The following is a 13,478-nucleotide window of genomic DNA, read 5'->3' as shown; positions in this document are numbered from 1 at the left end:
GGACTTTCTGTGTACACATATGATTTTGTGTTTTCATCTGTGGACTGGTGGCTAGTGAGTGTGTTGCCTTCAGTGGCAAAGGGAAATAAAACCTCTGCATGAACAGGAATCATGGAGCCTCCCCCTTCTCAGCTCCAAGTGTCCAAATCTGAACAGCTGGTCTGGGCTCTGAGTGGAAGCTGAGGTTGTCATGTGCCTGGGCCTCCAGACTAATCCACTCCACTCCAAGTCCAAGTCCGAGTGTAAAACTCAGTCTCAGTCTCAGTCTCTATCTTGGTCCACTCACTCTCTCTCTCTCTCTCTCTCTCTCTCTCTCTCTCACGGTGCAACCTCAGCTCCGCCCACTGCTCCCAGAGTCCAGATCCATATTTCACTTTCTCTTGTATTGTTTGATTGTACACTCATAGTGACAGGGCGTCTTTTCCTTTATAAATGAGTTCCCAGTCATCCGATTGTACCTCATTAACTAGTTTATCGAGGGATTCCTCTCTTCTGACTCATTTGTAATGATATCCATCTGTTGTCTCTTTTAATCTTTCTGTGGTTTTTATTGGAAATAGTAAAAAAACAAACAGACATGAAATCACTGATATCATTGACTAATAAGCCCTTGTACATTTTCTTCATTTGACTTTTATTTGCTGATTGTTTCATTGAATGTTTAATCTGTTCCACCTCTTTAAGCTACATCAATAACCAATGTAATACGCCCCCTGGATTTGGTCACCACAGTCACACGGTCAAAGAGCAAGTCAGCCTCGCTGCTGCCCCCTGCTGGCCGCGCCCCGTCACTATCTGTCAAATCCTGTTACAGAGTGCTCTGGTGTCTGTGGGAAAAAACTTGAAACTGAGCAAGATGACTATTGCAGCAACACGTCATCAGTAGGATAAAACTAAGCTGTCTCTTGATGGTCTACGACAGGGTGTCCAAACTGGGTCAGAGAGTGCTGGTGTCCTGCATGTTTTAGTTCTCCGCCTGCTTCAGCATACCTGAATCTAATGATGACGTCATCACCAAGGTTGTGAAAAAGAACAATAATGAGCCTTTCATCACAAAGTGGATGGGAGAGGCACCGGATGGAGATCAACGGAGATCAAAGCCGGAGGAAATCTTGGATCTGAGCATCTCCATGGCAAAAGGCACTGATCTCCTTTGATCTGATAGGAGATCAGCACTGGAGCCATGGAGACGCTCAGATCAAAGGAAATCAACTTTGTAGAGTTGTAATGTGCTCGTACTCATCCTTACATTTTTCTAGAAATTTGTCTTCAATCACCTTTTCTCTATTTACACTCTCTACTTGAACCTTTACCTGTATATTTATTTCATATTTTCCAAATATCATGATTTTGGTTTGACCTAGATTTAATGAATTAGATTTCATTTCTCTGAATGTATCTAGTATGTCGTTGAAGAGTTTTTCTAGGATTTGGGAGAATTGTGGGTATGTAGTTTGTGAAGTGTGTCTGTTTTCAATAACGGTATCCTTACTGGAAGCCTGTTGAATGATACTATGTAGAACCTTCTATGTACTGCTGACATGGTCTTGATTGTTTTCTGGTACTTTCTTAAAAGAATTCTTCTTACATTTTCTCATCATATGTGTGAACTTTGTTTTACATTTCTTGTATTTATTTTCCATCTCCTTCATTCATCATTTATCACACATTTTTTAAGCCCTTTGTCATCCATTAAACATCTTTATATTTCACTTTCTCTTGTATTTATAAATGAGTTCCCAGTCCTCTGATTGTACCTCAATAACTAGTTTTTCCAGGGACTGCTCTGTTCTGACTCATTTGTGTTGACATCTATCTGTTGTCTGTTTTAATTGCTATTTGCTTTTAATTTTTATGGAAAATTGTTATTTGAGATAATAATGAGTATATTAGTTCATCTTCTTTCTGCTCCATTTCATTCAGCAATTTGAAAACTTTTGTTCAATATTGTTTTGTATTGTATTATTTTCTTGTTTTCTTTTTTTTATATGAATGAAATAAACTCAGCTAAACCAAGATGGTGGTCAATGACTTTAACATACATTTTTCAGTTTATAGTCAAAACACCTCTAATGGCACATTACATATTCATTATGGTTTTCTTTTATTGGTTATTCTTCTGTGGTTCTTCGCAATGACCTTTTGGTAGTTCTCACAGTTTTACAGTATTACCCTTCTTATTTTGAATTTATAGAGCAGAAGGAAGACCAATGAAGAAGCTGCTCCAATGTCTTTTTAGTTTAAGACTTTCTGTTCAACGCTTTCCCAGTACCTGCAGTTATTGACTCAGCAGAAAGCCGGCGTGTCCCAGGACGGCTCGGAGGACAGAGTTTGGCAGAAAATGCAATTGTTACAAACGCAGAGAGGGTGCATAAATATTTTACCACACATTGGAGCTATGTACTTTTATTTGCAGACATCGGACTTTTAGTGGTGTGTGTGTAGTTTATAGTCTACCTCGGCCAGCGAGGGAGGATTTATTGCACACTTACCTCAAAACAACAACAGAGATGTATCCGTAATCATCAATCCTTCATGTGTTTGGTGTTTTGCCTTTTGCGCCATGATGACTTTACTTTTCCTTGACATAGTATGATTCGATGGTAAACCAATAGAGTGTTTTATTGGAAAGTAAGATCTTAATCTATTTTACACCAGCAGAGTAAAAGTCTAAAATGGAAAATGCTTCTTTCAATGAAAGCATCCATGTTCTATCCACTGACCATTGCTTGTAAAGGTTTTATTACAGCATCTCTCCACTGTCTGTGGCAGCTTGAGGCCATCGAGCAGTGGTGGCCTCAATGTTAGAGAAGTGGACTTGGGTTCAGAGGTTTGCTGACGGATTACTTCCACAGTGAGTATTTCCCCTGATCCCCACTGGTGCGACTTTGTGTAGTTATGGATCAAGGTGGATTTAATACAAACCTACCCAACAGAGACAATGAAGGCCATTTAACTTCTACCAATTATGTTTTCTGCAGACATAGAGTAAGAACAAAGAGAAACAAGCTATGTCTTATTTCTAAAGGCTAAACCTGTAATACAGAGAATATGTGTATAGAATTTTCCACGGAAAATGGGCAAGTAAACTGACGGGTGTCCATCATCCTTCCATCCTTTATCTATTAACCCATTCTACCATAATTTACCCTCCCATCCATCCATCTGTCCGCATGTTGTACATGTTTTATCCAGTGTAGAGTCAAAACCAAAATTGACATTAGTGGAAAAAGCTGCTAGTTTATCACTGTAATCCCAAAAAGCAACACACAAGCAACCACACAATATACACTCACACAAAACACACATGGCCATTTAGTGCCATGTGTGTTCATAAATATTTCTCCAGTCATCATGAGAAACATCATCGGGCGGTGGATGACCTGTCAGTGACACCAGCTGATAGAAGGACAGATTGTCTTTTTGATGAAGATAGTAAAACACCGTCCAAACACGGCAAAGGGATTTTGTAAAATCCTACTGGCCTAAAAGAAGAAAGCAAAATACTTATGAACAAACCTTTTTCCTGTTAGGTAACAGTGGCAACCACTACACCCTGATGCTGTTTACCCAACAAGCTTCACCAGGACATGAGAAAACAGCAAATCAAGACTCTTAATAGAGATTTTAAAGATATAATGCCAGCCAATACCAACCCCATCTTTACCCTCCAAAGCAAGAGCTGTCGACCTAATTTGAACTTGAGAGGGCCAGAATGGTAAAATGGCGGCATGGAAATTTAAAAACAACCAAATGTTCCCTGATTTTTAGTGCAACGACGTACCAGCACATTGCAACAATTTCATTTTAACATGTTTTTGCAAAACCTGAAAAAGACTTAAGGCCCTGTTTATATGACATCATTTTCAAGTGAAAATGGACAACTTTGTTGTGTTTCAGCTTTCTGTTTCCACAACAACTGTGCTCTGAATCACTGAAAACACAACTTTTTGGTAACGGCTCTCAAGGTGGAACTTTTTGAAAACGGAACGGGGCAAAAATGCATGTTTACTGGAATGGAAAGAACGGACAACAATGAGAATGTTTGCCTCCAGAGTGTCATGACGCCCAGTCCATAGTCTCCTGGGACTTGACAGTTTTAGAGTTGACAGTCACCGTAATAACAATCCAACTTCATCGTCTGTCCATATGAGTGTGCACATATTCACCATTGTTGATGTTTATATCGAATTGTTCTCTGCGTGCGCAAAAATAAGTAACAGCCCCAACTCATGGCCTGACATGCTAACTACATTTTCAGCTGATATTTTCACAATGAGTGCAAACAAAACTCTTTTCTAAAACAAAAATGCTAAATCAATCCATTTTGGGGCAGGGCCAAAAAGACGAGATTGAATCAAAAAGGTTTTGACCACGGTAAGGGTAGGGTATATTTAAGAAATACTTTATTACAAGCACGCATTTATATATATTTTTAAGAAGGTAAATGAATCAGTGAGTCCAAAAACCAAAGAGTAAATAAATTAATTCATCAATAGCTTTAGTTTTCTCACTTTGGCTTCTCAACTGAATATGAAAAATGCAGAGACCAATACTCATTTGAAGATTATTTGTGTTCTGTTCTAAAAGAAGTGCTTTATATTCAAGGTGAAAGAGAAACCAAAGCTTTTCACCAGCGGATAGAAAATTAATTACCACTTACTTCAGCAGGTTTTTGTCCAGCCAACATTGAGAGGCAGGAAGTGAGAGAAGTAAACCCTCAAAACTTAACAGAATATCGAGATTTTCTGTTATTTTCATGCTTCTGTCAGCATGTTGTTTGGTCGAAACATTAAGCTGTGTCTCTCTGTGTCCTCTCTGCTCTAATAGCAGTCCACATATAGGGCACACATAGTTCCTGCAGACAGCTGAGTTAGTCTTTAGTGGCTCCTGTGCTTCGCTCTCTTCTTTGTATCCGTCGTTGTCTGGTGGTTGTTAGTGAGGGAAGATGAGTGTAGGTGAGCTGAACTGGTTCTACATGCTTGCATGAAAGTCCAGGGTCTCAGATGTGATGCTTGAATCAAAAGAGTAACAGTATCCTTAAGTTTGCGTGAAGCAGATTTTTCATGGCATTCAAAATTGCTGCAAACAAAAACCTCCAAATAAAGCACAACAAGCATCTAAAGAGGAAAAATTACTTTCACAAACACTCGAGTTGTGGCGACTGTCCCAGGGCGCTCTACCTTTCGAAAGCTTCTTTTGTAACAAAGACAGAAGCCAGACACACATACACACACACACACACACACACACACACACTCGCCTCGCCCGGCCAGTCTCAACATCCCAGCGCTCTTTGAGGCGACGTCCCAACAATTCCACCAGATCCCTCATTAATAGTCACTTTACTTTGATAGAAAATCTTATTTTCACCTTAATTTTCATTTTAATAAAAAGAAAACTCCCATTTCCACTTTCATGTTCACTTTAATTTGAAAAAAACATTTATTCTATTTTCACCTACATGTTAGTTAGTTTTAGCAGTAACTGGCTGCTCCACCCTCACTTCTCCTCCAACCAGGCACACACACACACACACACACACACACACACACACACACACACACACACACACACACACACACACACCTTCACCAGTTAACCTGAAGGATTGCTGCAGAAAATGAGCGACTCTCTTAATGAGTCACTTTGTGAGATTCTACAATATTAATTCATGGGACAATAGAAACACTGTGATCAGTCAGTTTCACTTTATTCCAGCACAGACGTTTCAGGCAGAGCTTCCTCACTGCTCTTCCTTTACTTTACATTTTCATTGAGTTCTTTTGAGGCTCCGCCCCCCGTGTGAGCCTGTTTGTTTGTTGGAATATTAATTCCTCACTGTGACGGCAGCTTTTGTTGTCCTGGTGTTACTATGTTGTATCACTGGATCAAGGTGACTGTTACTCAGTACTACACTTATTATACAGTTCTTTACATGTGTGATCAGAGTCCTGCTCTGATCAATTCCATAGACCAATATACAGTCACAGTGATAGCGCCACCTGGTGGATGGACAGGATGTTCTGCATAACGACCCTGTAATTCAACCTTTTTCAAAGATCATGATGAAAAAATATCTTAACATTGTTTTTTGACTTTCTATCAAATTGCATGAAAAGAAACAAACTCTTATTTTATTTTCTCATGAGTGGAACTAAAACTCTTCTGTAGTAACAAGTTGGTCTGAGTTTCTTAAAGAAACAAACATATCCAACAATGTTTTTACAGTTTGGATGTGATAAGGAGGTGCAGGAGGATTCGCAGGAGGAGGTGCAGGATGGTTGCAGGAGGAGGTGCAAAATGTGTGCAAGAGGAGGCGCAGGAGGAGGTGCAAGAGGAGGCAAAGGATTGTGCTGAAAGGGGTGCAGGAGGAGGCGTAAGATGAGATCAAGGATGTATGCAGGAGGAGGCGCATGAGAAGATGCAAGAGGAGGCGCAGAAGAACACGCAGATTGAGGCGCAGGATGTCTGCTGGAGGAGGCACATGTTGAGGAGAAGGATGTATGCAGGGGGAGGCGCAAAAGGAGGTGCAGGGTGTGTCCAGGAAGAGGAGGAAGAGGATGAGGAGTGGAGTAGGAGGCCCAGGAGGAGGTGCAGAAGGAGGTGCAATAGGAGGTGCAGGGGGAGACGCAGGATGTATTCAAGAGGAGGCATGGGATGTGTGCAGGAGGAGGCACAGGAGGAGGCACAGGAGGAGGCACAGGATGAGGCGCAGAAGGAGGTGCAGGAGGAGGTGCAGGAGAAGACGCAGAATGTGTAGCAGGAAGAGGCACAGGATGATGCGCAGGAGGAGGTGCAGGAGAAGGGGCAGGATGTGTGCGGGAGGAGGTGCAGGATGTGTGCATGAGGAGGCGCAGGAGGAGGTGCAGGATGTGTGCAAGAGGAGGCGCAGGATGTGTGTAGCAGGGGGCGCAGGAGGAGGTGCAGAAGGAGGTGCAGGATGCGTGCAGGAAGAGGAGGAGGGGAGGGGTGGAGGAGGAAGAGGAGGATGAATAGGAGGAGGAAGAGGAGGAGGGGGTGGAGGAGGAGGGGGTGGAGGAGGAGGCACATGAGGAGGCACAGGAGGATGCGCAGAAGGAGGCGCAGGAGGAGGTGCAGGAAGATGCGCAGGATGTGTGCAGGAGTAGGTGCAAGAGGAGCTGCAGGAGGAGGCTCAAGGTGTAAAATGTGTAAAAGCTGGATTTGGACCATAGATATGAAATGTTGTTACTAGAAGTGACGTTTGAATCACCACAGATGAAAATGTTCTTGTTTGTTCTTTTGGTTCCAACACAAGTTGAATCAATCAATGATTAGAAAGACTGAAGGTCCAGAACCTCCTGGAATAAAGACTCATTAAGTTACAGATCAAAGTGTGTCTCACTCTTTGATCTAAAACTTTAACAAGCACATCAACTTCCTGGAAATCCAGGCTCTTCAAGGTGTAGTGGTGGAACCACTTGTGAAGAGAAGATCCTGGAACTAGACAGAACAATGGTTCTATGATTGGGACAGTCATTGATTGATGCATGGGCTGGGAATTGAACCCGGGACTCTTGAGTGGGAGGAAAGAATTGTAGCATTGAAGCACCGAGGCCTTAAACAGAAGAAACAATGAAGAGAACTTCTGGACCAAACTAATGAAGATTTGGTTGAATTGCTGCAGTTCTGATTCCAAGCATGAGGACAGAAGGACAGTTTGGTGGACACGTTAGTTCTTTCATTCCACAGTTTGTAGAAAATGTCTTCCTAAACAGTTTGAAGCTCAGAGTTTGCTCAGCGGTCAGTGTCAGATCACTCTTCCCACAGTAGTGAACCTTGAAAAGGTTCTAACAAGGTTCCACACACAGAGCATCTGGAGCAAAGCTGAGGCTCATTGACACTGTCTCTCTTTTCATGTCCTCAACAGTCTCACCTTGGAAATGTGAGCCCAGTTGATGTTTCCAGGGTGGAGCACCTAAGAACATGTTGAGCAACACCATGAGCAACCTGGACATCCCCCATCAGCTGGGACGCTTCTCAGAGGAGACATGTTGAGTCCTGATGTGACGAGTCAGCACGGCCACACTGTACAGAGCAGCAGCATGATAAGAGACACTCAGCAGACCTTTGAGGACAAGTTCTATGGTAGAACTAGAAGCTCCGCCCACCTCACTACAACCTCCACTGGACTCTTTCCACCTATCAAGGCCAGCTGTCACTACAGGCTCAGAGGCTCAGGTGTTTTGTTGAAGCTGCTGCTGCCCCCTGTTGACCGCTGTGTGACGGTGCAGATCACTCAGTGTGACCAACACACAGCGGAGGACTCATTTCACTTTCAAGACACAATCAGTCCAACGCTCTCTGTCCATTCAGCTCACTCTCTGTGCTGTGGACAAGTCCTCAGGTGATGGAGGTGAAGGTGGTGAACAGCTCCTGCTCCACTCTACACAAGCTGAAAAACTCCCACACACACCAGGTCACTCTCTGAAGGTTCCAGAGTCTCATTGTCCTCTGAAGGACACTTGTTAAGGTCCAACATGAAGGAACGGGATTCAAACCTCAACAAAGAATTTAGAGCAACAAGAAAAAATCTCTACAACTTCTAATGAACCAACAAATGAAGAGGAGGAGGAGGAGGAGGAGGAGCAGGAGCAGGATTATTGTAAAGGTGGTGCCAGAGGTTCTGCCTGCTGCCTGCGCTGGATGGCCAGCCACCACCTTATTGTAAAGGTGGTGCCAGAGGTTCTGCCTGCTGCCTGCGCTGGACGGCCCGGCACCACCTTATTGTAAAGGTGGTGCCAGAGGTTCTGCCTGCGCTGGACGGCCCGGCACCAGTGGCTGCAAACATTGTGAGGCGTGAACGCGACTCCGGGTCATCCATCGCCTTGTGGCTCTTCTTTGAAGCCATTTTCTGAAACAAAACAAAACAAATTGCAAAAGTGCTCAACTTCAAGCAATCCTGAATGTGTAATGAAGCAATGGAACATAAACTCATGTATTTTCAATAAGATAATAGTTTAATACTAGAACAACAAACAAACATTCTTTCTATACAATTTACCACCATTTTCACTTAAATATAATACAATGCATTATAAGAGGAAATAAGATGAGAGAAGAAAATATAGAAACATGAAAAAAAAAACAATTAATAGGATTAATGTGAGATGGAGGTTTCAGGGAAAGAATGAAGTGTCTGGATGATAAATAAGGAGATGATTGTCCAACAGGTGAAGAAGAAGAAAGCAGCTGTCAGAGGTTTGTGATGGTGTGAATGAAAGAGAAAAAGAGAAGTTAGAAAGTCTTTTGCTCCGTTGTGGAAGCTTCTAAAGAGCTGACAGATTCTCACCTGAACTCTCTTCACTTCTTCTTACAGACACTTTTCCATGTGTGAGGAAACTTGTGGAGAGAAGAAGCTGCTCCTTTAACTGCTCTTTCTTATGACAGCTGCTCAACATGTGGCTCTTCAGCTCCTCTGTAGCGGCTCCCTGAATCACACTGAAATCAACATTGTGTTGTGGTCGCACTGTGAAGAAGAAGGGCTCACATTAGAAGGGGGTGAAGGGAGGGAAAATAATATGTGTAACTGAGCTTCAATGCTCCTCTGAGTTGGAATAAAAAATGCCTGCACCAGTGAGTCGTGGAGAACCCGGAGCAGTTCCGTGATTCACCTGCAGGAGTCTCTCAGAGTCACTGACCTGAGATTAGAACGACTGAAACATCCTAGACTCAGTTTGCTTCGTAAGCGTCTCCGGGCAAAACAACACACGGGACAGCCAATCTCAGTTGGTAACAGACGTCGATACCACAATGACCAACTGCTTCAGCATACCTGGATCTAATGATGATGTCATCACCAAGGGTGTTAAAAAGAACAATAACGAGCCCCTCATTGATATCAGGTGTGTTGGAACTGGGAGGAGCTAAACCCTGCGGGACAGGGGCCCTGGAGGACCGAGATTGGACACCCCTGCTCTACCTGGACATTTGATGATCATGAGAGAACCATTTGAATGAACTGGAAAAGATCAGACATACAAGCTTGTAAAGTCACTCCTCTGTGACGGCCGGGAATCGAACCCAGGTCCCCTGCTTGGAAGGCAGTGAAGTATATTTTCCATATGAAATTTCTTTTCTTATCTACTTATTCCGCACCCTGGAGCTTGGCGTTGAGAAGACCAGGCTACAGGTTAATGATTCACCCTGTTATGATGGGTGCGGCTTGTAAAGCCTCTGAGCAAAGATCCATGTTGTTTTTATCTTGATGTTCTGATCATATCAGTTGTTTTGCACCTCACAGGTAAATCACATGTTCACCATCTCTTAACGGTATAAAATCAGCCAGAACTTCTGCTCTGCGAGAGAAGCATATTGACACGCTGCTGCCTCAGACTCATTCCATCGTCTGTGATTCTGATGCCACCAATTTGATATGAAATAGTTTCTATGTGCACGCAAGACGGCATCAGTGAAGTTCTTTTCATTCTCCTCATCACCACCTGAGTCACCTCAGCAGCTATGCTCACCACCAGAACACCATCACTACTTTGAGTGGCTTCACCTGAAGTTTGTAGAATGGGACAGGAAAGTGTCTCATGTTTGTGAGTGAGACGTGTCAGAGCCTGTCTGTCTTGTGTCTCCCCATCAGGACACATGTTCAGTACACAGCTTACGGCCCCTGATGAGGACACCACTTAGCAAGCAGAGACACAATCACTGCTTTCACTGTGGGACAGGAAGATCTGCTTCTCAGGACCTGGACTCATTGTCTTTCAGGACCTGATTCAGTTGGAAAAACAATCCAGAAAAAGAGAGGAACCAGAGAGGGTGGAGCTCAGTGGTGGAGGAGGCTTAGTATGTTTGAGCTCCTTGTTTCAATCCTCAGCTTCTCCAAGCTTCATGTCCACATTGATGGCAGGAAGCATATCAGTGGTGTGTTTGTGTCTCCTGGTGCTCCTGAAATGTCCTGTGTCTCTAAACAATGTCCTCCTGACAGACCACAGCTTCCTGCCAGCAACATATTGCCGCTCCATGTAGTTGTATTAAGGGGTGTTGTGATCAGGGCAGGAAGCTTCAGAAACAGGATTGCTAATGATCATTCATATCATCAATGTTCTTTTCATTATTAGTAAAAAAGTGTGGAATACTACTTTGTTTTGATCTGTTTCTAATGACATTATTCAATATATTCCAAATGCTTTTCATCTTGTTTGTATTCTTATCTAATAATATCTATAGTATTCTGGTTTAGATATCCATGAAATAGTTGTTAATTTACTAATATATTTTTAGTATTTATTCTCTGCTGTTTCAGTTCTATATTTAATGAATTCTACTTAAAGTGTGTTCTTTTTTTTTACAGGTATTGTATTTTATACTCATTTGTGATCCATGGTGTGTCTTAATACTTATTTATTTCAGTGTATTTCTTTATTGGACAGTTTTTATCATAAAACAGTTTGAAGGTATAAAAAAACGATTCTTATGCTTTATCAGTGTTGTCTTCACTTCATACAGACTCTCAGTTCTGTAGACGAACCAGGAAATGATTGTTGATATTGTTAATCAATAATCCACTTATAGTTTTATTGTCTATCAGGTTTGTGAATATGTGATCTATTAATGTGGCTCTATGAGACGGGACAAAACCCTCTCTCCTGGTTGGCTGTGAAGTCCGTCAATCTCAGATAAGCACCGCCCCTTTTCTTCACTGACTGAACGCACAGGTCTTTTTCACCACATATCTCAGCTGAGAGCCGCCATGTGTGATTAGTAGATGAAGAAAACAATCTGTGACTCGTGTGGAAGAACTTCACCTCGATACAGGAGCACAAATATGTTTTTCACCAGATGTACTGCAACAATTGGAAGAAAAATATCAGCATGACAGGTTTTTTAATCCGTGACTTGTAAAACAGGATTTGTGCTCCTGTAATGAAGAAGTTGTGACTTTGTAAGTGTGGTGTTGTATTTATGGAGAGAAAAGAATTCTACAGGTACACACAACAATTCTACAGGTACACAATTCTACAGGTACACAAAACAAATCTACAGGTACACACAACAATTCCAGAGGTACACAAAACAATTCTACAGGTACACAAATCTTCAGGTACACAAAACAATTCTTCAGGTACACAACTCACGGTACACAACTACAAATTCACTTTTACAAGTACACAAACCTTTTACACCAATAATACCTCCACATATACAGCTCCTCCTCCACCAGTCCTCCTCTCTCTGTTCAAGTAGCTGAACTCGTGTCCATCAGGTCCAATCAGCTTCCTTCTCAGTGCAGATCCACGTTTCAGAGACGGTAAAAACACTGAAGGTTGTTTGAAATGTCCTCCATACTGTTTGGTTGGACTAAAGTTTGACTCCAAAGCTCCTGCTGTTGAAATGTATCACAGAAAGTTTATTGTCTGTTTGAATTGATCTTCAGAGTCGGAGCAGCAGTTGTCAGTGATGTCCTAGTAGAAGGTATTGTCCGTCAACATCGTCCTCCATGTCCTGATGTTTGTGTTCAGTGGAATGAAATGATTTCACTTCTAGATGATTGGAGTTGACGGTCATTGTAGTTGATGATCAGTCAGCAGCTGATGATGAGTTCGTCCTCATATTGAGTGTCTTCAGAACGTGGTGAGTCCCTGTAGTTTGACCTTTTGTCCAGTACTCAGCTAAATCTCTCCAGCTCCTCCATGTCTGGGATCACCAGGACCTTCTCCTCCTCCGGTGTCCCGTTCAGCTTGATGAAGATCTGAGGTCCACGTTGCCTGGATCCTCCCCTGTTTCTTCAGGAAGCGGGCTTTCCTGCTGATGTCCCCCTTCCTTTTGGTCAAATGTCCATTGATGTAGACGTCCCCTCCTCTGTTTCCTCCCTTGTTTCAGGAGCTCAGTTTGATGTTTTGTCTTGACAAACGTCATGATGATGGCTGCTTTGTGGTTGTTGCTCCTCCTGGGCAGCAGGTGACGGACCTCCAGGGTGTTCTGCTCCACCTCTATTCCCCTGGACCACCTGTCGCTCCACCCGATCAGACAGAGTACCCTCTGTGGTCCTGACAGCAGAAACCTCCTCTGACAGGAAGTCCAGGGACTTTTTAGTGTGGTCCAGATCTTCTGTGGATTGTTTGGTTGTCTCCATCGTGGCTCACACACTCCTGTACTGTCTTTCATTGACTGTGGGCTCCTGAGGAGAGGAGTGTGTGACTGGATAAAGAAACAACAAACAAACAGATTGACTGGAGAAGATTTAATCAGCTTCTGCTTCCTCCTTTTCATACATCTTCACTTGTCTTTGTATCAATGGTTTGGTTTGATCGATTTATTAAAAATATTTTCTTCTTTCTTGGCCAAGAGAAGACGAGCCTCAAACTGAGCTGGAAACCATCAGTGGAACAGGAAGTGGTTCAAACAGGGTCAGACTGGCAGAAGATGTCCAGATGAGCTCAAGACGGTTCAGAGTGGCGTCATTGTGTGGACGTCCTCTGCTCCTCTGAGGACTGATGGAATGA

At 42.8% G+C, this 13,478-nt stretch overlaps 2 protein-coding genes across 7 annotated transcripts in view; one reads left to right on the top strand and one right to left on the bottom strand.

The window, feature by feature from the left end:
- Positions 1-9,386, bottom strand: part of LOC308128131 (protein NLRC3-like) — a 229,169-nt gene extending 219,783 nt beyond the window's left edge. For all 6 annotated transcript variants that reach the window (XM_080493783.1, XM_080493786.1, XM_080493781.1 and 3 more), the window contains exon 1: positions 9,314-9,386. The gene's annotated coding sequence lies outside the window, so the exon portion shown is untranslated. The remainder of the gene's footprint in view (positions 1-9,313) is intronic.
- LOC308128129 (NACHT, LRR and PYD domains-containing protein 12-like) overlaps positions 1-13,478 on the top strand; it is a 417,457-nt gene that overhangs the window by 377,412 nt on the left and 26,567 nt on the right. The window lies entirely within an intron of this gene.

This window comes from Lipophrys pholis, assembly GCF_963383615.2.
Source record: "Lipophrys pholis genome assembly, contig: SCAFFOLD_25, whole genome shotgun sequence".
NCBI classification, from domain to species: Eukaryota; Metazoa; Chordata; class Actinopteri; order Blenniiformes; family Blenniidae; genus Lipophrys; species Lipophrys pholis.
This window is presented reverse-complemented; position numbering and strand designations above follow the sequence as displayed.